The 26,799-nt window shown below is 37.6% G+C and overlaps 1 non-coding gene across 1 annotated transcript; it reads left to right on the top strand.

Moving 5' to 3' along the window:
- Positions 1-11,228: 11,228 nt before the first annotated feature.
- On the top strand, positions 11,229-11,335 carry LOC141710337 (small nucleolar RNA R71). Its single transcript, XR_012570863.1, has one exon. It is a non-coding gene; the product is annotated as a small nucleolar RNA R71 (small nucleolar RNA).
- The last annotated feature ends 15,464 nt before the right edge of the window (positions 11,336-26,799 follow it).

The raw sequence follows: 26,799 nt of genomic DNA, 5'->3' as shown, positions 1-26,799 counted from the left end.
TTAATGTGCTTCTCGGGGTTGAAGTCTTTGATGTTTGGGGAATTGACTTCATGGGGCCATTTGTCTCATCTTGTAATAATCAGTATATCTAGTTGGCAATTGAATATGTGTCGAAATGGGTTGAAGTTAAGGCGTTGACAACGAACGATGCAAAAGTGGTGCTTAATTTTCTTCACAAGCAGATATTCACAAGGTTTGAAACTCCAGGAGTCATAATCAGTGATGAGGGGTTGCATTTTTGCAACCGCAAGTTCACCACTATGATGCAAAGGTATAATGTGAATCATCACGTTGTTACGGCTTACCATCCTCAGACAAATGGGCAAGATGTGGTATCTAACAGAGAGATCAAGCGCATCTTGGAGAAAGTTGTGTGTCCATCGAGGAAAGACTGGTCTTTGAAGCTTGATGAAGCTGTTTGGGTGTATCGAATAGCGTACAAGACTCCGTTAGGAATGTTAACGTATCAGTTGGTTTATGGTAAGGGGTGTCATTTTCCGGTGGAGATAGAGCATAAAGCATATTGGGCTTTGAAGAAATTGAATCTGGATTTGGATGCAGTTGGTAAGAAAATGATGTTTCAATTAAATGAGCTCGACGAGTTTCAACTTCAAGCTTATGAGAACAACAAAATGTATAAGGAGAAAGTCAAGATATGGCACGATCGGGGTCTAGTCCTCAAAAAATTTGTGCCGGGACAACAAGTTCTTTTGTTCAACTCTCGTCTCCGTCTTTTTCCTGGAAAGTTGAAATCAAGATGTTCGCCGTTCGTTGTCAAAACTGTGTCTATACATGGAGCGGTGGAGATTTTTGAGAATGATTCGAGCCAAGTATTCAAGGTAAATGGCACGTAGTTGAAGCATTACTATGGTGACACGGCAAACCGGGAGGTGGTTAGTACCGTTTTGTTGTCCGTTTGATCTCGAGTTTGTACATCAAGGTAACAACGTAAAGCAAGCACTTCTTGGGAGGAAACCCAAGTTTGTTGTACATTAGTAAGTTGAGGAAGCAAGAAGAAAAGAGAAAATCACAAAAAAAATCAGAAAAACAGAAAAATTCAGGGCCAACTTCAGAAGCTGGGCGCGCCCGCGCTGATATAGCACGCGGCCGCGGTGAAATTACTAAGACACGGCGCGCCCGCGCTGATCTAGCGCGCGGCCACGCTGATGTGCCAGAAGTAGAGCGCGCCCGTGCTGTCCTAGCGCGCGGCCGCGTCGAGGTCCTAACTCAGAAAAATAAAAATAGCAGTTTTGAAGAGGAAAAACGGGATTCTTGGTACAAAATCATTTCCTACCCGAATTTTACTCTCCCACATCCCAAATTTCCCTCTCCAAAACAAACCCATTATTCCCACTATTCCCATTATCAAATCCCACTTCTATTCCATATATAATTCTCTTGTCACCTCCTATAAATACATACACTTATACACAAATTTCTTCACCACGTCACCAATTTCTCAAACACAAACTCTTATTCTGTCTACTGAATTCCAATGGCACCCAAGAGACAAAGAACATAAGTAAGCAGCAGCACCACCGATTCTTCTAGTGCAGGTGGTGTGAGGCCAAGGTTTTCTACTCCTGAGGCTGAAGCGGAGTATACGAGGCTTCTCTCGAAGCCTATCATCAAGGAGAGAGGTTTTCAGCCATCGGGGAACAATGGTAAGATGTTGGAGATGATTCTGGAGATGGGCTGGGTTCCTTTTTGTGAGGCACCCGCTGCTGTGCCCATGAGTGTTGTTCGTGAGTTCCATGCGAACATGAAGGCTGAGAAGTATGGCTTCATGGTGGTGTGAGGGATGACTGTGGAGTATAGTGCTGATGCTATTAGGAGAGTGATTGGGCAGCTCGCGAGAAAGCCCGATCAGGACATTTGGAACGATAAGACTCTAGAGGATTTTAATTTGGATTTAATTGTTGCTACTCTATGTGTGCCAAAGACTCATTAGAAGCTCAAGATGGGCACAACTGATTATGCCACATTTCCTGCTTCTTGTATGAACAGTTTAGCATGCGCTTGGAATGCCTTTATTTGTGCTAATATCTTGCATCTTTGCATATGCATGAGGTTACTATGGAACAAGCACGCTAACTGTGGGGTTGAAGGGTGACTATGTGGACATTAGTAGGATTATTCACCATGGTATTCTGAGATTTTTAAGAGGGAGCACTACGGGTTCTATACCCTATGCGTCCATAGTGATGAAGTTGTTTGCGGCAATTCGTGTTAGTTGGGCCGCACATGAGTGGTATGGTGATTCTAGCCTTATTAAGCACATGACACAAACATGGGATTCTAACTTCATTAAATATTTCATTCAATAGCCTTATTGTTCTTATTCTTAGCATTTAATGGTGATTACACTAATCAGATAACACGAAACTGCTAATCGCCAACTTTTGTTGCAAGAATAACATACTGCCAGACATCCCCAAAAGAGATAGAAGCTGAACAAACACCAATTATATTGAGACCCTATATGTCTATAGAATTTGACAATATAACGGCTTAATGCACAAGTATTTATCGTGATTACATATGGAAAGTAAGATGGTTAAAATTACCTACGAGTCATGCATAACAGTAACACATGAACCTATGCTAGCATGGCAAGTTCTAAATCCTTAAATTCACTATCGCTTCATTAAAGATTAACACGCTATCTTATAAGTTCGTGACGCTCATAACACAAATAAGCACAACCAATACTAGGTTATCATACAATCACCACACATTAAGGCATCGAAACAAATTAACTAAAGAAATCAATAAATAAATCCGCTATAACCCCACGATAACGATCATCCCATAATCGGACTCATCATCAACGTAGGTTATGATGAAAGCATGGTATAATAAACGTAGTCTTTATACTGAATAATTAGTAAACCAAGTATGAAACAAGAGTATAGGTTCACGAATAAGAAAACTAGCATCCAAATTTATAACTTAGAACAAAGAATCACAAGTATAAACTAGGTCTTCTTCGCCTTCATTGAATTGTGCTAAACGGTCTTCTTACGCCTTCTCCTTGTGCTCTTGTACATCTCCTTATGAAAAACGACCTCTATTCAGGTATATATAGCACCCATGAGTAGTAGAATTCCTCCAATCTAAAGCCCACAAGAATCAGGATTCTAATATCCCGACCCGGCGCGGTCGCACGCTTGATCAGCGCAGGCGCGCTGTGTCTCTGTACTTCGGGCGTAGCAGCGCGCTATGACAGCGCGGGCGCGCCGACCTTCTGGATAAAAATTTTATTCTCTTCTTTTCTTTTTGCAATGAGTTGGTCTTCATGAGCTTCATTCCTTGGACACCATCCTAACACCATACTAGTACCAATCAATGCTAATTCACCTGAATTCCGGATTAATACCTAAAATACAAAAACACTAGAAAACACATTAAAACACCAACAACTTGAGTACAATAACACCAATTCAAAGCTTAATGGAGCATTATAAAGTGTCATAAATTCCACTCAACATAACCCCAAACTTGAATCAATGCCTGTCCTCAAGCATAAACAGACTCAAAGAACAAGAAATAAAAATGAATGAATGCAACTAAATGAATGCAACGATCCCCATAGAATAACTAAACCAATCAACAAGAAAAATTTCAACAAATATCGTTATTCGTACAGATCAATCAAACCTTATAAATCAACTTACAAACCAGAGATGTGTGTGTGTGCAAATTCTTAAAGATATACTATCACAGCTAGATCAATAATCATGACTCACTACTCATCAAAGCAATCACAAGGTTATAAATAAAATAAAAGCTAGACTCAAAATAACTTATAACACTTCAATTCTTATATTGGAGTTTTATATGGATTCATGCTTTTATTCACAACACATAAATAACACAAATATGCTTATTTGACCGTGCAATGAGTGAGGTCCACAAAAGACTTATACAATAGTACCCATGTAGCGAGTGTTAGGTTAGCGGATCCCAGACTATAAAAGCCTTAGGTCACTAGGCAGAAAGTCCCCTAAGAACTTAATAACTCGAGTACTAAAGAGCCACTCATTATCAATTATACATAACACTTATTTTTCTCTTTTTCTTCTTTTTTTTTTCTTTTCTTTTTTTATTTCACAAATTTCTTTACGATTGCGTTTCGCTCCATCTCATTCAACCCTAGACTACCCATATAAATATGAGCCGGCTACTAGCCATTTGACACCAAGACACACAAACTAGCAATTAAATCCAATTTCTCTAATTTTTAAAAGTCCATGTTATTTTATCATAAAGAGAATATCCTAAGTTCTTAATATAAACAAGTGATTAAACTTCGACAAATAAACAAACCATGGTCATGATCTAGCACTCAAGCAACCTATAAGACTTAGTGAAATACAAGTGTCTCTACCATGCAAATCAATTCGATACGATTTAACATCACTAAACACGACATCACTACAGTAGCATCAATATCACAAATCAATCGGAAAAATCATCTAAGGAATCATGTTTTTATGAAAATGCATGAACTATATGAATAAACTATCATAAAAACTACAAAAATAAAAAAATTACATGGCAAAATATGCAACTATATGAACTAAATTATCATGAATATACAAACTATATGCGACTCACACAAAACATATTCCTTCAACTATTACCCCCAAACTTAAAAGTTTCACTGTCCTCAGTGAAGGTAATAGTAAGGAATTAGGCTACCTACTCGGAATTGGGATCGTCACCCTGAACGGGTGGAGTGCCAGGCATTTCTGGAGGTGGATACACGGAGTCCTTACCAAATACTGGCCACTAGATGTCAACACCTGTGGCTCTAAATGCAGTCCTTAATGCCTGGGTGAGATCATGTGCAAATCGACTATGGATGTCATGCATCGCATCCATCCTCCTCGCTAGACGCCTATACTGCGCCATGCTCATATCAACTCCAACATCCGCTCCTGCTTCGTCATGCTCCTGCTGTGATGGACCAACCTCCTCACCCAACTGAGACCTCCAAGCGGCTCTGCTCGTTTGAGTAGCCCCAGTAGCTGGCCTCCCACCAGGCAGATAGTCAAAAGAATATCCAAGCCCTCTCAAATCAGGCTTGTCTCCATCTCACTCTTGCATCGTCGACAAAGTGGTGCTGTCAGTCGGAGCACTCGGAATCTGGAGCAGCTCGTGTACTGACCAGAGAACACCAACTACCATACACAACTTCGTCACAACGGACGAATAGGGTATAGAACCCGTAGTACTCTCTCGCAAAAATCTCAGAATACCCTGGTAAATCACCATCCCAAGGTCCACATGATCACCCTGAAGAATCCCCCACAACAGCCGTGCACGCTCCACAGTTATATCATGCACATGAGAAGATGGCATGATGTTAGCACAAATAAACGCATTTCATGCATGAGCAAACCTGTTCATTCTCGAAGCAAGGAACGTGGCATAATCAGTCGTGCCCCTCTTGAACTTCCAATGAGTATCAGGTACACAGAGTGGCAACAGTCAAATCCAAATCAAAATCCTCTGGAGTCTTATCATTCCAGGTGTCCTGACCGGACCTCCTCGCAGGCTGATCAATCACCCTCCTTATCGCCTCGACACTGTACTCCACGGTCATCCTCCTAACTACAGTGAAACCGTTATTCTTCACCTTCGCATTAGCATAAAACTCTCGAACAACACTCATGGGCACAATAGCGGGTGTCTCGCAAAAAACAACTAAGCCCATCTTCAAGATCATCTCCAACAACCTACCATCCTTCCCGATGGCAGAAAACCACGCTCCTTGGCTATAGGATTTGAGAGAAGCCTCGTATACTCTGTTTCAGCCTCGGGATTGGAAAACTTTGGCCTTACACCACCTGCACTCAAAGAATCAGTGGTGCTGCTGCTTACTTGAGTTCTTTATCTCTTGGGTGCCATTGGGATTGAATAAGAGGGAATAAGAGATAAGTGTTTGAGAGAGAATTGTGTTTGAGAATTTGATAAGTGGTGGAGAAGTTTGTGTATAAGTATATGTATAAATAGGAGCTGATGAGAGAATTAGATATGGAATAGAAGTGGGAATTGATTATGGGAATAGTAGGAATAATGGGTTTGATTTGGAGAGGGAAATTTGGGATGTGGAAGAGTAAAATTCGGGTAGGAATTGATTTTTAAAAGAAGTCCCCGATTTTCTCTTTATTCCCAGCTTTTTATTTTTTTAGAATTCGGGGGCAGCGCGGCCGCGCGCTACCTTACCGCGGGCGCGCCGTGCTTCTGTCTTTTCAGTGCGGTAGCCCCACAAGGCAGCGCGGGCGCGCTCTGTCTCCGAAAAACTAGCACGGCCGCCCGCTTCCTCAGCGTGGGCGTTCCGTGCAATTGTATTGGCCCTGAAATTTTTTATTTTTTTTATTTTTTTTTGTTTTTCTCCTTTCTTTCTTCTTCCTCTATCTACTAATATACAACAAACTTGGGTTGCCTCCCAAGAAGCACTTAATTTACATCGTTAGCTTGACGTAGAATCTCGAGATCAAACGGACAATAAAACGGAACTAACCACCTTGCAGTTTGCCATGTCACCATAGTAATGCTTCAACCTCTGACCATTTACCTTGAATGCTTGGCCCGGATCATTCTCAAAAATCTTCACCGCTCCATGTGGAAACACGGTTTTGACAACAAACGGCCCTGACCACCTTGACTTCAACTTTCCAGAAAAAAGATGAAGATGAGAGTTAAACAAAAGAACTTGCTACCCCGACACAAATGATTTGAGCACTAGACCCATATCGTGCCACCTCTTGACTTTCTCCTTATACATTTTGTTGTTTTCATATGCTTGAAGTCGAAACTCATCGAGTTCATTCAATTGAAGCATCCTCTTCTTTCCAGCTGCATCCAAGTCCAGATTCAACTTCTTCAAAGCCCAATAGGCATTATGCTCGAGCTCCACCGGCAAATAACACCCCTTACCATAAACCAACTGAAACAGCGACATTCCCAACAGAGTCTTGTACGCTGTTCAATACCCCCAAACTGCTTCATCAAGCTTCAAAGACCAATCTTTTCTTGATGGACACACAACTTTCTATAAAATGCGCTTGATCTTTCTGTTAGATACCTCAGCTTGACCATTCGTCTGAGGATGATAAGCCGTAGAAGTGCAATGATTCACATTATACCTTTACATCATAGCAGTGAACTTACGATTGCAGAAATGCGACCCCTCATCACTGATTCTGACTTTTGGAGTTCTAAATCTTGTGAATATCTTCTTGTAAAGAAAATTAAGCACTACCTTCGCATCGTTCATTGGAAATGCCTTAACTTCAACCCATTTTGACACATAATTAACCGCCAACAAGGTATACTGATTATTACAAGATGAGAAAAATGGCCCCATGAAGTCAATTCCCCAAACATTTAAGACTCCAACTTCGAGAAGCACATTAAGAGGCATCTCATCCCTTTTAGATATATTACCCACACGTTGACATCGATCACATTTCAAAATGAACTGATGAGCATCTTTAAACATATTCGGCCAAAAGAAACCTGCTTGAAGAATACGAGATACTATCTTATCTCCACATAATGTCCTCCATAAGCCGTTAAGTGGAAATCTCGCAAGATCCCCCCCGTTTCGCTGTAAGGAATACATCTCCTGATGATTTGGTCAGCTCCTTGTCGAAAAAGAAATGGCTCATCCCACATATACCACTTCACTTCATGTAGAAACTTCTTTCTTTGAGCCTAAGACAAGTCAGGAGGCATGATATCACTCACAAGGTAGTTCACAATGTCTGCAAACCACGGTTCTTCCTCTTGCACTCCAAACAGCTGCTCATCAGGAAAAGACTCATTTATTAATGTCTTATCCAGTGAAGTAGCAATTGGATCCTCTAAACGCGGGAGATGATCAGCGACTTGATTTTCAGTCCATTTTCTATCCTTGATCTCTAATTCAAACTCTTGAAGAAAAAGAACCCATCGAATCAATCTAGGCTTCGAGTCCTTCGATATGAGATATCGAATGGTAGCGTGATCAGTGAAAATTGTCACCTTCATCTCAAGATAAGATCGAAATTTATCATAACCATAGAAAATAGCCGAAAGTTCTTTCTCAGTAGTGGTGTATTCAGTTGAGCACCATTCAGAGTCTTACTAGCATAGTAGACTACATGAAATATGTTGTTCCTTCTTTGCCCAAGAACCGCTCCAACTACATAGTCACTTGCATCGTACATCATTTCAAATGGTCCGGATCAATCAGGTGCAGTTATGATAGGTGCCATAATCAAACTTTTCTTTCGTGTCTCAAAAGCAGCGAGACACTCGTCATCAAACTTGAAAAGAACATCTTTCTCTAACAAATTTCACAACGGCTTCGAAATCTTAGAGAAGTCCTTGATGAAACGCCTAAAGAAACCCGCATGACCAAGAAAACTGTGAATTCCCTTAACAGGAATTAGTGGAGAAAGATTTTCAATAACCCCTACCTTGGTTTTGTCCACCTAAAACCCTTACTAGAAACCTTGTGACCAAGAATGATGTCGTGGCGTACCATAAAATGATATTTCTCCCAATTGAGAACCAAATTGGTCACAACGCACCTTTTCAGCACTAACCCAAGATTGTTCAGGCATTCATCATAAGAAGTTCCAAAGACCGAGAAATCGTCCATGAACACTTCTACATTATTACTAATCATATCAGAGAAGATAGCCATCATACATCTTTGAAAAGTGGTTGGTGCTCTACATAGACCAAAAGAAACTCTTCGGAATGCAAAAGTACCAAAAGGACATGTGAATGTAGTCTTCTCTTGATCTTTTAGAGCGATGCAGATCTGAATATATCCCAAATAGCCATCTAGAAGATAATAGTAATCATACCCATCCAACCTATCAAGCATTTCATCAGTGAAAGGAAGAGGGAAGTGATCGTTCCTTGTAGCCTTGTTTAGCTTCCTATAATCCATGCAAACTATCCACCCCATGATTGTTCGTGTAGGAATAAGCTAATTCTTCTCATTAGCTACCACAGTGATACCACCTTTCTTTGGCACACACTGAACTGGGCTCACCCATGAATTGTCAGAAATATGATAGATTATCTTTGCATCTAGCCACTTGAGGATTTCAATCTTCACAACCTCTTTCATGATCGGATTTAGCCTTATCTGTTGCTCAACGGTAGGCTTACTTCCTTCCTCTAGCAGAATTCTGTGCATGCGATACGAAGGGCTGATTCCCTTGATATCTGCTATAGTCCATCCAATTGCCGATTTGAATTCTTTAAGAATTCTCAAAAGCTTCTCCTCGCCGCTACTTGAAAGGTCAGATGCAATAATAACAGGCAAAGTAGATGCATCACCTAAAAAAGCTTACCTCAAATGTTCAGGTAAAGGCTTAAGCTCAAAAGTAGGAGCTTCCTCAATAAATGGCTTGACGCTCTTTGGAGAACTTTTCAGCTCTTCCAATCCAAGAGATTCAAAAGACATATCCATCTTTCGCTTCCAGGGAGAAGCATTTAAGTATTGCAAGTGCTCTTCACCTTCATCATCTTCACTATCGGAATTCCCCAACAAGGCTTTTTCTAAGGCATCAGACCTTAACAATCGATCGAGTTTCAAATTTACAACAGAATCGACCATCTCCACCTTAAAACAATCCTCATTTTCCGTAGGGAATATCATGGTATTGAACATATTAAAAGTTACATCCTGATCTATCACTCGCATGGTGAGCTCACCTTTTTGTACGTCTATTAAGGTTCAGCCAGTAGCCAAGAAGGGTCTTCCCAAGATTATGGGAATCTTCTTATCCTCCTCGAAATCCAGAATTACAAAATCAGCAGGGAAAATGAGTTTATCCACCTTGACCAAGACATCCTCCACAATACCTCGCGGATATGTAATAGAACGGTCGGCCAACTGTAAAGTCATATAAGTAGGCTTTGGATCAGGCAAGCCAACTTCTTGAAGATTGACAAGGGCATCAGATTTATGCTAGCTCCCAAGTCACATAAACACTTGTCAAATGAAACCTTTCCAATTGTGCAAGAAATAATGAAGCTTCCAGGATATTTAAGCTTCGGAGACCATTTTTGTTGCAGCATGGCACTGCATTCCTCCGTGAGAGCAACGGTCTCCAAGTCATCAAGCTTCACTTTCCTAGAGAGAATACCTTTCACAAACTTCGCGTAACTAGGCATTTGTTCAAGAGCTTCAGCGAAAGTATGTTGATGTGAAGTTTCTTGAACACCTCCAGAATCTTCTCAAATTCCTTATCCGGCTTTTTCTTCTGCAACCTTTTAGGAAAAGGAGGTGGAGGATGGATCTGTTTCTCCCCTGTATTAACCTCAGGAGGAGTGTGCTCAACAGTAATCTTCCTTGGTTCCACTTTAGCTTCCTTCTGTACTTCTTCTTTTTCAGCCTCAACTTCAGATTCTGGAGTCTTAGCTTTTTCAGGATTTGCAACCTTACCAGACCTCAGTGTAATTGCTTTAACATGCTCCTTAGCTTCCTTCTTGCCTGGCACTTCAGTATCTCTCGGAAGCGTGCTAGGTTGATGATTCAGTAATGCATTAGCAATTTGCCTAATCTGATTCTCCAAGGTCTTGATAGAAACAGCTTGGGTCTTTCACATGAGCCTCAACTCCTCCAATTCAGATTTTTCATTACCTTGCGGTAACTGCTGAAATTGAAGTTGTTTCCTAGGGGAATATTGCGGTTACGGAAACCCAGGAGGGTTATACTGCTTTGCTGTATATGGATGATAAGATTGTTGCACCGCATTCTGATTTTTACTCCAGCTGAAATTAGGATGATTACATTTATTTGGATAATAAGTGACAGGAGCTTGCTGCTGTGATCTATAAATGTTGCTCACAAATTGAGTTGATTCGCTAGAATTAGCACACTGCTCATTTTCATGTGCCCCCGCACAAAGTTCACAAACACTAGTGATTTGATTAACTCCATAATTAGCCAAAGAATCCACTTTCATCGTCAAAGCTTGAAGTTGAGCAACTATAGCAGTAGTTATATCCACTTCCAGAATTCCTGCTACTTTGACTTGCAACATTCTTTGTCTAGGATTCTGGTATTCATTAGCTGTCATTAGCTCAATCAACTCATAAGCTTCATTATAACTTTTGGCCCATAAGGCTCCACCAGACGCTGCATCGAGCATAGGTCTAGACTTAGCGCCCAAACCATTATAAAAAATAGTTTAATCATCCAATCAGACATGCCATGGTGTGGGAACTTCCTTAGCATCTCCTTATATCGATCCCAAGCCTCACACAGAGGTTCTCCAGTTTTCTGTGCAAACAGAGTAAGAGCATTCCTGATTGCAGCAGTCTTCGCCATAGGAAAGAATTTAGTGAGAAAATTTTGAGCAAGATCCTCCCATTTGGTGATAGACCCTGGTGGTAGAGAATGTAACCAGCACTTTGCCTTATCCCTCAAAGAGAATGGGAAGAGTCACAACTTGATAGCATCTCCAGTCACCCCATTGAACTTGAAAGTGTCGCATATCTTGATGAAATCCCTGATGTACACGTTGGGGTCTTCTGTAGGAGAACCCCCAAACTAAACTGAGTTATGTATCATCTGAATCGTGCTCGACTTGATCTCAAAAGTGTTAGCCGAGATGGCTGGTCTGATTATGCTTGACTGAATATCATTGATTTTAGGCTGAGAATAGTCCATCAAAGCCTTAGGAATTTCTGCTTGATCTCCCATCTCTATTAAAGCTGGTTCCTCTACTTTCTCTTCTTCTTCTTCTACTTTCTTTTCATCCTCAAAAACTTCCCTTCGAACCACTACAGCTTCCTCCTCGGCTTGATCCAGAGTTCTCTTATGAGTCCGCGAACGCATATGCACACGCTCGCTAGCGTACCTGAAACACGACAAGGAAAAGAGTAGGTAAGTAACAATGTCCGAGTCAATGAACTTTAATGATCACTGATGACAAACACATAAACAAAAAGTTAACACCGAGTCCCCAGCAGCGGCGCCAAAAACTTGTTAGTCGTTAAGCACGCTCTAATAATTCACGCAAGTATACACGATCGCAAGTAATATAGAATTATTTCTATTTCGTTCCCACAGGGACTGGTTTAGATTAACTTTGTTATTTATGCACTTATGCAATAATGATATGGCTATTATTCAATGCTAAGACAAATAACAATTTAGGTTTTGATTATACCATGATTAACTATTGAGAATTATACTAGAGAACATTAACCAAGAGATAAAAGAGAGTTGAATAATATATGATACAAACATGTGATTCTAACTTCATTAAATAATTCATTCAATATCCTTATTGTTCTTAACTTTAGCATGTAATGGTGATGACACTAATCAGATAACACGAAACTGCTAAACACCAACTTTCGTTGCACGAAAAACATACTGCTAAACATCCACAAAATTGATAAAAGCTGAGCAGACACCAATTATATTGAGACCCTATATGTATATAAAATTTGACAACATAATGGCTTAATGCACAAGTTATCTATCGTGATTATATAGGGCCAGTAAGATGGTTAAAATTACCTACAAATCATGCATAACAGTAACACATGAACTTATGCTCGCATGGCAAGTTCTAAATCCTTAAATTCACTATCTCTTCATTTAAGATTAACACGCTATCTTATAAGTTTGCAACGCTCATAAGACGAATAAGCTCAACCAATACTAGGTTATCATACAATCATCACACACCAAGGCATCAAAAAAAATTAACTAAAGAAATTGATAAATAAATCCGCTAGAAACCCACGATAACGATTAGCCCATAATCGGAATCATCTTCAACGTGGGTTCCGATGAAAGCATGGTATAATAAACGTAGTCTTTATACTGAATAATTAATAAACCAAGTACGAAACAAGAGTATAGGTTCACGAATAAGAAAACTAGCATCCAAAGTTACAACTTAGAATAAGGAATCACAAGTATAAACTAGGTCTTCTTCGCCTTCATTGAATTGTGCTAAACGGTCTTCTTACGCCTTCTCCTTGTGCTCAGGTATGTCTCCTTATAAAAAACGACCTCTATTTAGGTATATATAGCAGCCCATGTGTAGTAGAATTCCTCCAATCAAAAGCCTACAAGAATCAGGATTCTAAAATCCCGACCCGGCGCGGCCGCATGCTTGATCACCGCGGGCCAAGAGTAGACAATGAGGAAAAGCGGGCCAAGAGATTCCAGAAAGGGCTGAAACCATGCATTCGTAGTGGAGTTGCGGTATTTGAACTGACAACATATACGTCCGTAGTTCAGAAGGCCATGAGTATTGAAGGAAAAAGTGAAATTTCCTAGAAGAAAAAGGGACAAGGAAATTTTAAAACCATTTCAATCGGAAGCCGGGATTTCAAGCCCGAACAAATGTGAATTTCAAAAAGCCATATCAAGGTAATCAGAGAACGGGAAATCGTTTCCAAGCTCTGAACCAGCAATGGATTATAAGACCACCACTTCCAAATTACAAGACATGTGGGTGGAAACATAGAGGAGCTTGTAACAAGTCGAACATCACATGCTTCTGATACAACCAGAAGGGACATTATTCTAGTGAGTTCATACTTCTTGTTTCAAATATGGAAGGAAAGGACATCTTGCTAAAGATTGTAGAGGAGCGGCTATGGCAGCCAGTGTTCCGAGAGTTATGACACTACCTCTACCACCAAAGCAGAATCAACCTAAGGGAAGGACTTTCAATATGACAATGAAGGAAGCTGTGCAGAATCCAAGTGTGGTTGCAAGTACGCTTTCTGTGACTTCTGTAGATGCAAAAGTATTAATTGACTCTAGAGCAACAAGATCTTTTATTTTTGAAGAATTTATCAATAAACTATGTTGTGAAACTCGACGTTGGGTGAGACGGTAATTATAAAATTAGCAAACGATGACCAAGTTCCCGTAGATCGGGTGTGTATAGAGTGCGATATCGAAATAGCGGGACGTCACTTCTCTGTTGACATGACACCTTTCAAGTTAGGAGACTTTAATGTTATCTTAAGAATGGATTGGTTGGCCGGTCATAATGTTCAAATTGACTGTGCGAACAAAAAAGTGAAATTATGAACTACGGATAATGCAACGATAATATTTAGAGGTGAGAAATAGAGGAAAAAGTTCCTAACAATGATGTAGACTAAACGATTGCTAAGCCAAGGGTGTAAAGCTTATTTAGCCTATGTATTAGATACGAAAAAGGAAAGTCCAAGAATCGAAGACATTCCCATTTTGTGTGAGTTTCCCAATGTCTTTCTAGATAAACTTCCAGGATTACTGCCAGATCGAGAAATCGAGTTTACTATTAATTTGGTGCCAGGCACGAAACCAGTTTTGAAAGCTCTGTATCGAAAGGCACCAGTTGAAATTAAAGAGCTGGAGACATAATTACAAGATCTTTTTTACAGAGGAATTATAAGACCTAGTGTATTCCCATGGGGTGCACCGGTACTGTTTGTCAAGAAAAAGTACGGTAGCTGTGGCACCCTCCAAACCCGGGTCAGAAGTTTGGGGTCCATAACACATACACAATATATAAACCTGTATAAGAAATATTACTTCCAATGACCCTGCTTTACATAACCACGGATCGCAACAGGTTAAAGTATGAAAACAAGCAACAACCTTAACTTTTATTATAACGTACCAAACCCCAACTAATTCAACTTACAACTGATAAAGAAATTATTCTTACAATCTTACTATCTCACTACCAATAATAGCTCCTACTAGCTCGATCCAACTAAATCTGGAATCCTAGCTCGTACTCTGAACTGAGGAACCTCGCTATCAACCTCATCCTTTTTAACTGTAAAATACATAAAAAGATTCACAAAAGTGAGCTAACTAGCTCAACAAGTCATAGTAACGATAACTGAGGTTAAACAATGATCAAACGAGATGATTCATAGGAATCAAGTTTCTTGTTAACTAATCATTAGAATTAGATATTCATTTTAAATTTTAAAATCAAGGTGAGGCTGCTGATCAGTCACGCACTAACCCCGAGTAAGGCACACAGCTCTGCTCTACGAACTCGATCCAAGGCACTCATTGGCCTAATTCGACCACGAATCTGGTCTGACCACGAATCTGGTCCATATAAAGAAAACTATCCAATTCTAAAGCAGTTCAATAGGATAAGAAATATAAATCAATAAAACAATATCATAATTAACAGCAATATAACATTTGTATAAGAGCATGGTGAAAATTCATGGGTACCACAAGGGTATGTCAAAGTATATAAAAGAAATGGCCTTCAGCCTGTAGGAGAATCGGGTTTTAGAGGAACTATAATTTTATAAGGTTTAGTTCTTTGATGTCACAAGGTATGATTCAGTATAAAAGTTTATGTAAGTTCAAACAATTATGTTCTATTGTTTGGTATATGATGGGTATATATATTTGTGAAGTAGTATCATATTTGTGTGGTTTAATATCTGGTAAACCAACAAGAAATGGTTCACAAAGAATGAGGTTTATGGCTCAAAGATCAAATGATGTGGCTCGGGTTCAAGGCTGAAGGATTCAAAGTACTTTCAACAAAAAACAGAGCTATTTTAAATACTTAAATATATGTCACGAGAGCATTTAGAAATATTTGCATTATATCTCGAAAAAGTTTTAGAAGTACTTGCCTTACAGGGCTTTACAACTATTATTGATCAACTCTGAGCCGACTCTGCCGCTCAGACTTTAACGTCCTACCACTAGATCACATTGGATTCGACTTCGACACTCAGGTTTTTCTGTTGAAACTCTACTAAGCTTGTCGACTGACCACCAGGTTATCTTTAGTCCAATCTCCACTTTTGATTTCCCGAATAGAACCTACAGGGTCGAAATACTATATGTTAAACACCCAGTTATGCTTGACATATCCTCGCTAACCACCTACCCATACGATAGCATATTATGACTCGTAATTATTCATATTAGATTAACACAAACAATAATTAGGGTTCACGTTCTCGAAATCGGTTCAGTGTTCATTTTCAGAAAATACGTATACTAGTCATTTTTCGAAATTAGGGTTACTGAATTTTGGACAGAACATTCACCACAACATACAATCAGGTTTTGTATAAAATATACGTATATGTATTTACTTATACTCGCTCGACGTCTCGATAATCCCCGGATACGCTCCCGTATTTCCGTAGTTCAATTTCCCGGAAATCGGACTGCGTCCCCTTTTATTTATCGGACTACCCGTCGAAACATCATCGACGTCAAATCAACACAACAAACCAAATCATTAATTCAACCGATATCACAATCAAAATTACTTCACAAATCCCATCCACCGACCAAACTAATAATACTCGTCAAATCCATAAATTCCCAATTTCAAATCAAATACAATTACTAATTATTATTCGTATTTTATATTTTTAATTCGTAGGACTCAGAAATATTTATCATAGTCCAGCGTCCGCTCATCGAAATTCATCGCGGACGGCAATAAAATCCGGAGGTACCCAAATTAGGTTTCCAATTACAGATTTCACCGATAAGATTCTTAATAATTACAAATTATTAATTCGAACATTCATCACAATATTCAACCGAGATGTTCACATAAATTTGAATTAATAACTTGAATTACCAAAAGAAGTGGGATATTCAAATTATCAAAAATTCAGAACCAACAAAGATATATATGCAGGAAATACATAACAACAACGCAACTGGATCACGAGCGCTTGCATCACACGCATGCCGGCCACCATGCCGGAAAGCACACGGTGGCAGCCGGAAAAAGGGAAAAAGAACGGCAGCAGAACAGTATCAACACTCAACTGTATACCAATACGTATGTATATATACATACAAGGTAGCGAGCAGAACAGAGAAGAACACCCACCGGAATCACGCCGGAAATAAAACGGCGACTGAGACCAGGGAACAGCCAGGCAGAAGACGAAGAAGAGGGGAGATGATCGAGTATAACAGAGATGTCAAGAACCGAGAGGGAGACCACTGAGATCAAGCCCCCCATATTCGCTTTGCTTCAATCTTCTCTCTAGTATGTTCTGTTTGTTTATTTGTTCCAAATATAAACCCAGCAACTAACACGTGGATGCAATAGTATAAAATTTTGACACGTAGCAAAAAAAAGAAAGGATAAGTATAATCTTCTGGCAGCCCGGTTTAACACAAAACTCGTAATTAACGAATCAAGTCGCACTTAAAACAATTTCAGGAAGCTACCAAATTAGTCTTAAAATATTATAAATATCCCAAAATAAATAAAAATATAAATTTTATAACTTTAAAATAAATTTTGAAACACAGTTTATACCCGCTATTATCAATTTAACGAATCAAAGCGCGGGTGAAATTAATCCCAAAAATTTCCAGAATAATTTTAAAATTCTCGGAATAATTTAAACTTAATAAAATATGAGTTTCATAATTTTTGAAGAATTCTAGAATTAAATACAGATTTTATAATTAAACGTATAATCAGAAAATCATACGGGGTTAAGAATTGATAAAATATTGATTTCTAAATTTTGTAAAATCCCAAAAATAATTATTGAAATTATAAAATAATTAAACTAATTTTAGAGACAATCCAAAATATTTTCGTATTTAAAAGTGTAATAAATCACCTTTAAAAAAAATAAAACAGAACAATATAACTCAATTTTCAACTACACATTCTAATCTTTTACACCAATAAATCACAGACAAATAGTACATATCAACACACTGCTGCCAAAACCAAGACACATATTTTATTTAATTAATACTTCCACAATTACATATTTAAATAATTCAAAAATACACGAGTCGTTATATCCTTCCCCCTTAAAAGATTTTGTCCTCAGAATCTGGTCTAACTATCTGACTCTAGTTTCCAAGTAAACACTTCTACTCAAGGATTTCAAACATACGTATTATAGATATATCTTAATTTCCAAGGACTCGCCTTTAACGATCAAGAATTTGGATCAATCACTATATGTAGAACAAACTTGGACAAGAGCCCATTGGTTCCTAATCAATCACTTGATTCGAATCAGATACTTGTTGCCCTAATATTGACACGCAGAACACATTATATGTACACAATGGTGTGACGGTAACATCAATTCAAGAACTACTTTATCTGTATTTATCAATACCTCGAATGGTTTACTAAATTTAGGACTTAACTTGTCCCTTCTACTTAGGCTTATCCAATCTCTTTCAAGGTAAAACTTTTTCTAACACTACTGGTCCTATTTCTATATTCATACTCTCCCTCAATACAAATCTGCCTTCTTCCTTTGTCTACTCCGAGCTGCTTCAATCAATATCACTACGCCCTTTGGTGTACTGAATCAACTTAGAATTTGACAACTTCCTTTCTCCCATTTTATCTCAATAAAGTGGTGACCTACACTTGCGTCCACATAAGGCTTGGTAAAGTGGCATTTTAAAGCTGACATTGGTGATAAATGATCATTCAGTTTTCCTTAAAACTCAACATCTCAACATATCTTATTTTTCCTGAATCACTTCCTCACTTTGACCCTTCGTTGAAGGATGATAGGCGGTGCTCATTTCAATTTAGTTTCCAAACATTTAAACATCTCTTATTTGTTTTTATTCGTTAAGGCTGAAAGTTAATCTCATATATTCACTTATTATCACCTTTAGATATTTGAACTTCATATTCAACTCTTTCCAATTCTTTATCAATCTCGGTCAAAATTTCATACTTGAAAACTCAACTTATAATTATTTTCCTTCTAATCTTTGGAGGAAAATCCTTGGGCATTCCACACAGACTCTCTTATTCTCTGAATAACTGAAGATGTTATCAATAAATACAATTCGCTTATCTGAGTACTCTTTATACAACATGTTCCTTAATTCCTTATAGACAACTGATACACTTGTTATTTCATATAATATAACCAGAGCTTGAAATGCTCTTAACTCATTTTAATCGTAATCTCTGATACGTTCTCAGGTCGGATCTTAAGTTAATCCTCGAGACATAACACACTTCTTGAATTAGTTCTCATAAGTAATCAATTATTTATAGATGTCACTTATTTTTATTCGTTGTTTTGTTAAACTCCCGATAATCAGTACATAATCTCATAATTTCATTCCTTTTCTCCCTCAACATTACTGGTTCTCTTTATGATTCACTTCTTGTAAAACCACTCCTGGGTCTGCCTTTTCCACTAGGCCTCCGATACTTTGCCTTAATTTTTTGACATGTCCAACACTTCCTAATCCATTTTGAAATTTCCTTCTTGTACCTGGTTATCACTATTTTTCTTTAAATTTCCGTATATCTTGGCATTTCTTCAATAAATTAAATACTTTATATTGTGAATTCCCTGTAGGATCTCATTCCTTAATTCTTTTACTTGTAGTATCCAAGTGCTGGAAGAAAACCTGAGAATATCGTGATCGTTCTTCTGGGCGCATAAATTTCCTCTTACTAATTATTAACATTGTGATCCATTATCTTCTCTTGACTTCTCCTTATCTTTTCTTATCAACTCTTACTGAAAGGTCATACTACCCATCCTTGTTTCCTTTGGATTACATATCTGGTTTCGAACCCCAACTTCTGAAATTCCACAGGTAATTCTTTCCGGGGCAGTCTCTATGTTTATTTTCTCCTTTTTGCTTATCGCTTGACACTACATTTGCTTTTCTTTATGAATACATACTTCAAACTCTTATTGTTCGTATAGATCTCATACCTTTCTCCATACATATCATCTATCCCAATCTTTCAAAGCGAATATTATTACTGCTAATTCCAAATTATGAGTAGGGTACTTCTGCTCATAAGGTTTCGGTTGTCTGGATATTTTATTGTACTGCCTCAACACACATCCTATTTCCTTATGAGACGTATCACTATAAACTACAAAATCTCCTTGATACTTTCAAACTGATAAAACATGTGTTGTAACCATTCCCTTCTTTAACTCCACAAAACTTTCTTCACCCGTCTCCACTTCATATAAACTTCTTGCTTTTTCTGGTTAGCTTCGTCAAAGGTATTGCAACTTTCAAGAAATCTTGCACAAATTTTCGATAATAACTGGCCCATGATAAAACTTCTTACTTTTGTTGGTGCTTTTGGTCTTTCTTCATTTATAATAACTTTAATCCCTGTTAGATCCCCTTTGGTCTTCTCCACACTGACTATTTATACTAAGAATTACTCTTCTTGCCATATAAGCTCTCACCTTGTAAGCTTCTTTCTTCTCTGACTCCCCAATTGTCATTAAATGCTTCGAATGATCCTTTGTTAACTTCAAGTAACACAAATATAGCTTATCCAGATATTCCTTAAAGATTTCGTCTATTAAGTTTAAATATTACCGGTATATTGGTTAATCCAAATGACATCACTAGAATTTCAGTTTTGAAAATTACCCTCGATACGTCCATAGGTTCAATCTCCAATTGGTAACGCCCAAATCTTAAATCAATTTTAGAAAATACTCCGCTTCTTCTGTTTGATCAAACAAATCATTAGTTCGAGGTAACAGATACTTACTCTTGATAGTAAACTTGTTGAGCTTCTGCTAGTAAACACATAATCTCATACTTCCATCTTTGTTATTAATAAATTATACCGGTGCACTTTAGGGGGTACACTAGGTCCAGTTGCTTTCTCTTCTAATCATCTCCTGCGTTTGCTCTGGTAACTCCTTTATTTTATCTGGCACCATTCTCTGTAGGGCTTTGGACACTGGCTTCATTTCAAGTGTTAAGTCAATCATAAACTCAATTTCTCTATCTGAAGGAAATATTGGTAACTCTTCTGGAAACATATCTTGAAACTATAAAACCTTCAAGTTCTGTATGCTCCTGACTTTTATTTATAATCGCCATAGCGCTTACATCTTGGTCACTGTAACCTTTTAACTTAAATTATTGTTAACAAGTTCTTTACCTTTCTTCATCCTCTAAACCTTTTCATATTCTCATTTGGCATCTTCAGAACTATCTTCCATCACGATGGTCTATCTGGACATTATGCTTAGATAATTAATCCATTTCTTAGAATAAGGTCCAATACTCTTATCTCAATTGATATCAATTCCTCACAACTTATTCCATCATTGGTACTCACTTATTTAACAATTACACGCTTTTAATTTACTAATCCATTAATCATAATCTTATCAATTCAATAGGGTAATCCATTTTATCAACAAAACCTTGGGAGCCAAACAATCAAGTTGCTCCCACATCTTTCAATACTTTAACGCATAAGGTATCCACAATAGTCATTCCCGTCATCACATCTGTATTCTAAATAACATATTTCACAGACAAATCGTAAACTCTCGTTCTTGGAGACGTATTCCTTATTGAAGTAGATTCCCTTGACTCTTAGTGCATCCCTGGCTAGGGCTAGTGATTTGCAATCCTTGCTATATGCCCTTGTTTTCTTTCCATGCGTGAGAGGGAGATGGAAGTTTGCCCGCTTGGTTCATAATACGCTGATTTTTTTATTTGAAAAACTCTTGCAAAGAAGGACAATACAACGAAACAACTAGAAGGATTCACAATGCAACAAAAATTAAAGTTGAAAAGAAAGAAGAAATAAGGATTTGAATATGAATGAGACAACCACATTGGTACTTAAGATGGCCAGTCTTTCGTACCATATGGCATACATCACATGATTAGGTGGCGTCCCACCCGACTCTTCGTCATCCCGACAAAGCGTCTCACCATAACACTGTTTGTCCCAATCAGATAGCAAACTTGAGGGGAATAATTAAATTTGGAAGGAATGCAATATCCTCCTTTTTGATATCATAACAAAGAGTTTATTAAGAAAAGAAGTTCATACATATTTAGGAATAAAAAAAGGAATATACGCGGTAATATTGGAGACAAGAATGATACCATTGATCACCATCCACATTTTACTTGTATTCATCTTTCGAGCTTGTTCAATCATATCCCAATTGCGTCATATAACAACTATAGAAGATACGCTGAAATGCCTTCTCAAATTAAGCATTATGGTAGATTCTTACTTATTAAGTCTTGCGTCTGCAACATGGCGCCTACACGTATAGTACTTTAACAATTCGATCATAATGGTGTTCTTACCAGATAACCTCGAGTTTCCTCTTTTTAGATAACGACGAATTAATCAACATAATGATCCTTTGTTAATAATATTCTTCTTTTACAAAAGTCTGGAAATCTTCCCAATCTTCTTCGGTCATGCCTAGGCTCCTTTTAAATCAATGAATTCTGTGAACTCTAATAGTCCTAGTAATTGGATGAATGGTTACTCCGTACGCTGATTTTGTTGTTAATTCTATCAAACAATATATACCTTACTGTTAGGAATAACCAACTTCTTCATAATCGCGGGTTACTTTGTCCTCTGAATTAACAATACTAAGTCTGAAACAAGTATCCTTCAAGGTAATCCGGGTCTTTTAACAAACAAAAAACTCAAGTAGTAACTTGACAACCAAGGTTTAAAACTCATTTTTTTTAAAAAGGCTTTTAGAAATTTTGTAAGGGAAAATCTTTTTCAAAAACTTGTTTAAAAATTTTGAAAATCACACATCTGGTTGTCCTTACTATATGAGTTGGTTGTTGTCCTTCCTATAACAAGATACCAAGTTAAATAAATGATCACACAAAGGTCCATTAACTTCCATTTATCTTCTCTCCTTCATTGGGTCTATTACCTTCCTTAATCGATGAAAACTTCAGCTGTCGTTACATATTATCTTATTCGTAGCTTCATTTCAAAGTTTCCCTACTGGTAGTACTCCTATCATCATCTTTACAGTCATTAAGTGGAACAGGTCTATCCAACAGCCAACAAGTCTATTTCATAGAACAAAGTTTGCTTATATCACATCACATCACTATTTTATATATAACATTTATCATAGCACCATCATCTAATTTTACGAAAATTCCAGATCTATACTTTTCTCTCTAACTCTTTCAAAATACCCTTAGTCCATCCCACCAGCTAATCACGGGTGGTCTATTCACTAGTGACCTCATTTAATCTGGTAGCAGCTATCCTCCGAAACACGTGAATCTTCTTTCTAAACTCCTTCTCACTTTTATTAATATCTCATGTACTGACCATTTACTGTAGCTATCAAATCCATCCTCGTAAATACTGTTGTTCCATAAGACAGGTTTTAAACTGAGGGTATAGAACATGGTGTAGAGTAAACTAGAAAGATACATTCATAGTTGAATATACGGTAGAACAGGATTAAGCAGATGGAGGTTCTAGGATAGGTAGTCTCATATCAAGAGGGGGTAAAATAGCGTAGAATAGCTTGAAGAGGTGCAACTGTTATAACAGAAGGTAGTACCATTAATACTGATGGAGGAACAAGGTGCAAATCAAATCTGAGAGAAGATGACGATCTTTGAATGGAAAGCTCCAAACGATCAGATGATACAGGGAAATCAGGATATGCCATTTCCGTTGTCTAGAAATCACATCGCAAGTTAAGAATCATGAATTACAACATAAACCATGCCGGAGACCTACTATACAATCGCACTCAACCTCACAACGTCTTATCTTTCTATTTCATATTCCTAATCCTAACCCTCTACCCAATCCCGACAATCTAGGCTTATTTCAGTGACTTATAACCTATAGCTCTGATACCAACCTGTGGCACCCTCCAAACCCGGGTCAGAAGTTTGGGATCCCCAACACATACACAATATATAAACCTGTATAAGAAATATTACTTGCAATGACCCTGCTTTACATAACCACGGATTGCAACATGTTAAAGTATGAAAACAAGCTACAACCTTAACTTTTATTACAATGTACCAAACCCCAACTAATTTAACTTACAACAGATAAAGAAATTATTCTTACAATCTTACTATCTCACTACCAATATAAGCTCCTGCTAGCTCGATCCAATTCAATCTGGAATCCTAGCTTGTACTCTGAACCGAGGAACCTCGCTATCAACCTCATCCTTTTTAACTGTAGAATACATAAAAAGATTCACAAAAGTGAGCAAACTAGCTCAGCAAGTCATAGTAACGATAATTGAGGTTAAACAATGATCAAATGATATGATTCAGAGGAATCAAGTTTCTTGTTAACTAATCATTAGAATTGGATATTCATTTTAAATTTTAAAATCAAGGATAGGCTGCTGATCAGTCACGCACTAACCCCGAGCAAGGCACACAGCTCTGCTCTACGAACTGGATCCAAGGCACACATTGGCCTAATTCGACCACGAATCTGGTTTGACCACGAATCTGGTCCACATAAAGAAAACTATGCAATTTTAAAGCAGTTCAATATGATAAGCAATATAACTCAATAAAACAAGATCATAATTAACAGCAATAAGACATTTATATAAGAGCATGGTGAAAATTCATGGGTACCATGAGGGTATGTCAAAGTATATAAAAGAAATGGCCTTCAGCCTGTAGGAGAATAGGGTATTAGAGGAACAATGATTTTATAAGGTTTAGTTATTTGATGTCACAAGGTATGATTGAGTATATAAGTTTATGTAAGTTCAAACAATTCTGTTCCAATGTTTGGTATATGATGGGTATATATATTTGTGAAGTAGTATCATATTTGTGTGGTTTAATATCTGGTAAACATACAAAAAATGGTTCACAAAGAATGAGGTTTACGACTCAAAGATCAAATAATGTGGCTCAGGTTCAAGGCTAAAGGATTCAAAGTACGTTCAACATAAAATAGAGCTATTTTGAATACTTAACAATATGTCACGAGAGAATTTAGGAATATTTGCATTATATCTCAAAAAAGGTTTAGAAGTACTTGCCTTACAGGGATTTACAACTATTATTGATCAACTCTGAGCTGACTTCACCGCTCAGGCTTTAACGTCCAACCACTAGACCACATTAGATTTGACTTCGACACTCAGGTTTTTCTGTTGAAACTCTACTGAGCTCGTCGACTGACCACCAGGTTATCTTTAGTCCAATGTCCACTTTCGGTTATAGGGTCGAAATACTATATGTTAAACACCCAGTTATGATTGACATATCCTCGCTAACCACCTACCCATACGATAGCATATTCCGACTCATAATTATTCATATTAGATTAACACAGACAACAATTACGGTTCACGTTCTCGAAATCGGTTCAGTGTTCATTTTTAAAAAATACGTATACTCATCATTTTACGAAATTAGGGTTATTGAGTTTTGGACAGAACATTCACCACAAGATACAATCAGGTTTTGTATAAAATATATGTATATGTATTTACTTATACTCGCTCGACGTCCCGATAATCCCCGGATACGCTCCCGTATTTCCATAGTTCGATTTCCCGGAAATCGGACAGCATCCCCTTTTGTTTATCGGACTACCCGTCGAAACATCATTGACGACAAATCAACACAACAACCCAAATCATTAATTCAACCGATATCACAATCAAAATTACTTCACAAATCCCATCCACCAATCAAACTAATAATACCCGTCGAAATCCATAAATTCCCAATTTCAAATTAACTACAATTACTAGTTAGTATTCGTATTTTATATTTTTAATTCGTAGGACTCAGAAATATTCATCATAGTCCACCGTACGCTCATCGAAATTCATCGCAGACGGCAGTAAAATTCGGAGGTACCCAAGTTGGGTTTCCAATTATAGATTTCACCGATAAGATTCTTAATAATTATAAATTATTAATTCGAACATTCATCACAATATTCAACCGAGATGTTCACATAAATTTGAATTAATAATTTGAATTACCAAAAGAAGTGGGATTTTCAAATTATCAAAAATTCAGAATCAACAAAGATATATATGCAGGCAATACATAACAACAACTCAACTGGACTATGAGCGTGTGCATCAGACGCATGCCGACCACCATACCGGAAAGCACACGGCGGCGGCCGGAAAAAGGGAAAAAAATGGCAGCAGAACAGTATCAGCACTCAACTGTACACCAATACGTATGTATATATACATACAAGGTAACGAGCAGAACAGAGAAGAACACCCACCAGAATCACGCCGGAAATAAAATGGCGACTGAGACCAGGGAACAGTCAGGTAGAAGATGAAGAAGTGGGGAGATGATCGAGCATAACAGAGATGTCAAGAACCGAGAGGGAGACCGCCGAGATGAAGCCCCCCTATTCGCCTTGCTTCAATCCCTTCTCTACTCTGTTCTGTTTCTTTATTTGTTCCAACTGAAAACCCAGCAGCTAACATGTGGATGCAATAGTATAAAATTTTGACACGTAGCAAAAAAAGAAAGGATAAGTATAATCTTCTGGCAGCCCGGTTTAACACAAAATTCGTAATTAACGAATCAAGTCGCACTTAAAACAATTTCAGGAAGCTACCAAATTAGTCTTAAAATATTATAAATATCCCGAAATAAATAAAAATATAAATTTCGTAATTTTAAAATAAATTTTGAAACGCAGTTTATACCCACTATTATCAATTTAACGAATAATTTAATCCTAAAAATTTCCAGAATAATTTTAAAATTCTTGGAATAATTTAAACTTAATAAAATATGAGTTTCATAATTTTTGAAGAATTCTGGAATTAAATACAGATTTTACAATTAAATGTAATCAGAAAATCATACAAGGTTAAATAATTGATAAAATATTGATTTCTAAATTTTGTAAAATCCCAAAAATAATTATTGAAATTATAAAATAATTAAACTAATTTTAGAGGTAATCCAAAATTTTGCGGATTTAAAACTGTAATAAATCACTTTTAAAAAAA

Source organism: Apium graveolens, chromosome 2, assembly GCF_009905375.1.
Source record: "Apium graveolens cultivar Ventura chromosome 2, ASM990537v1, whole genome shotgun sequence".
Lineage (NCBI taxonomy): Eukaryota > Viridiplantae > Streptophyta > Magnoliopsida > Apiales > Apiaceae > Apium > Apium graveolens.
The sequence above is the reverse complement of the archived record's forward strand: the minus strand, read 5'-3'. Positions and strand labels throughout refer to the sequence as shown.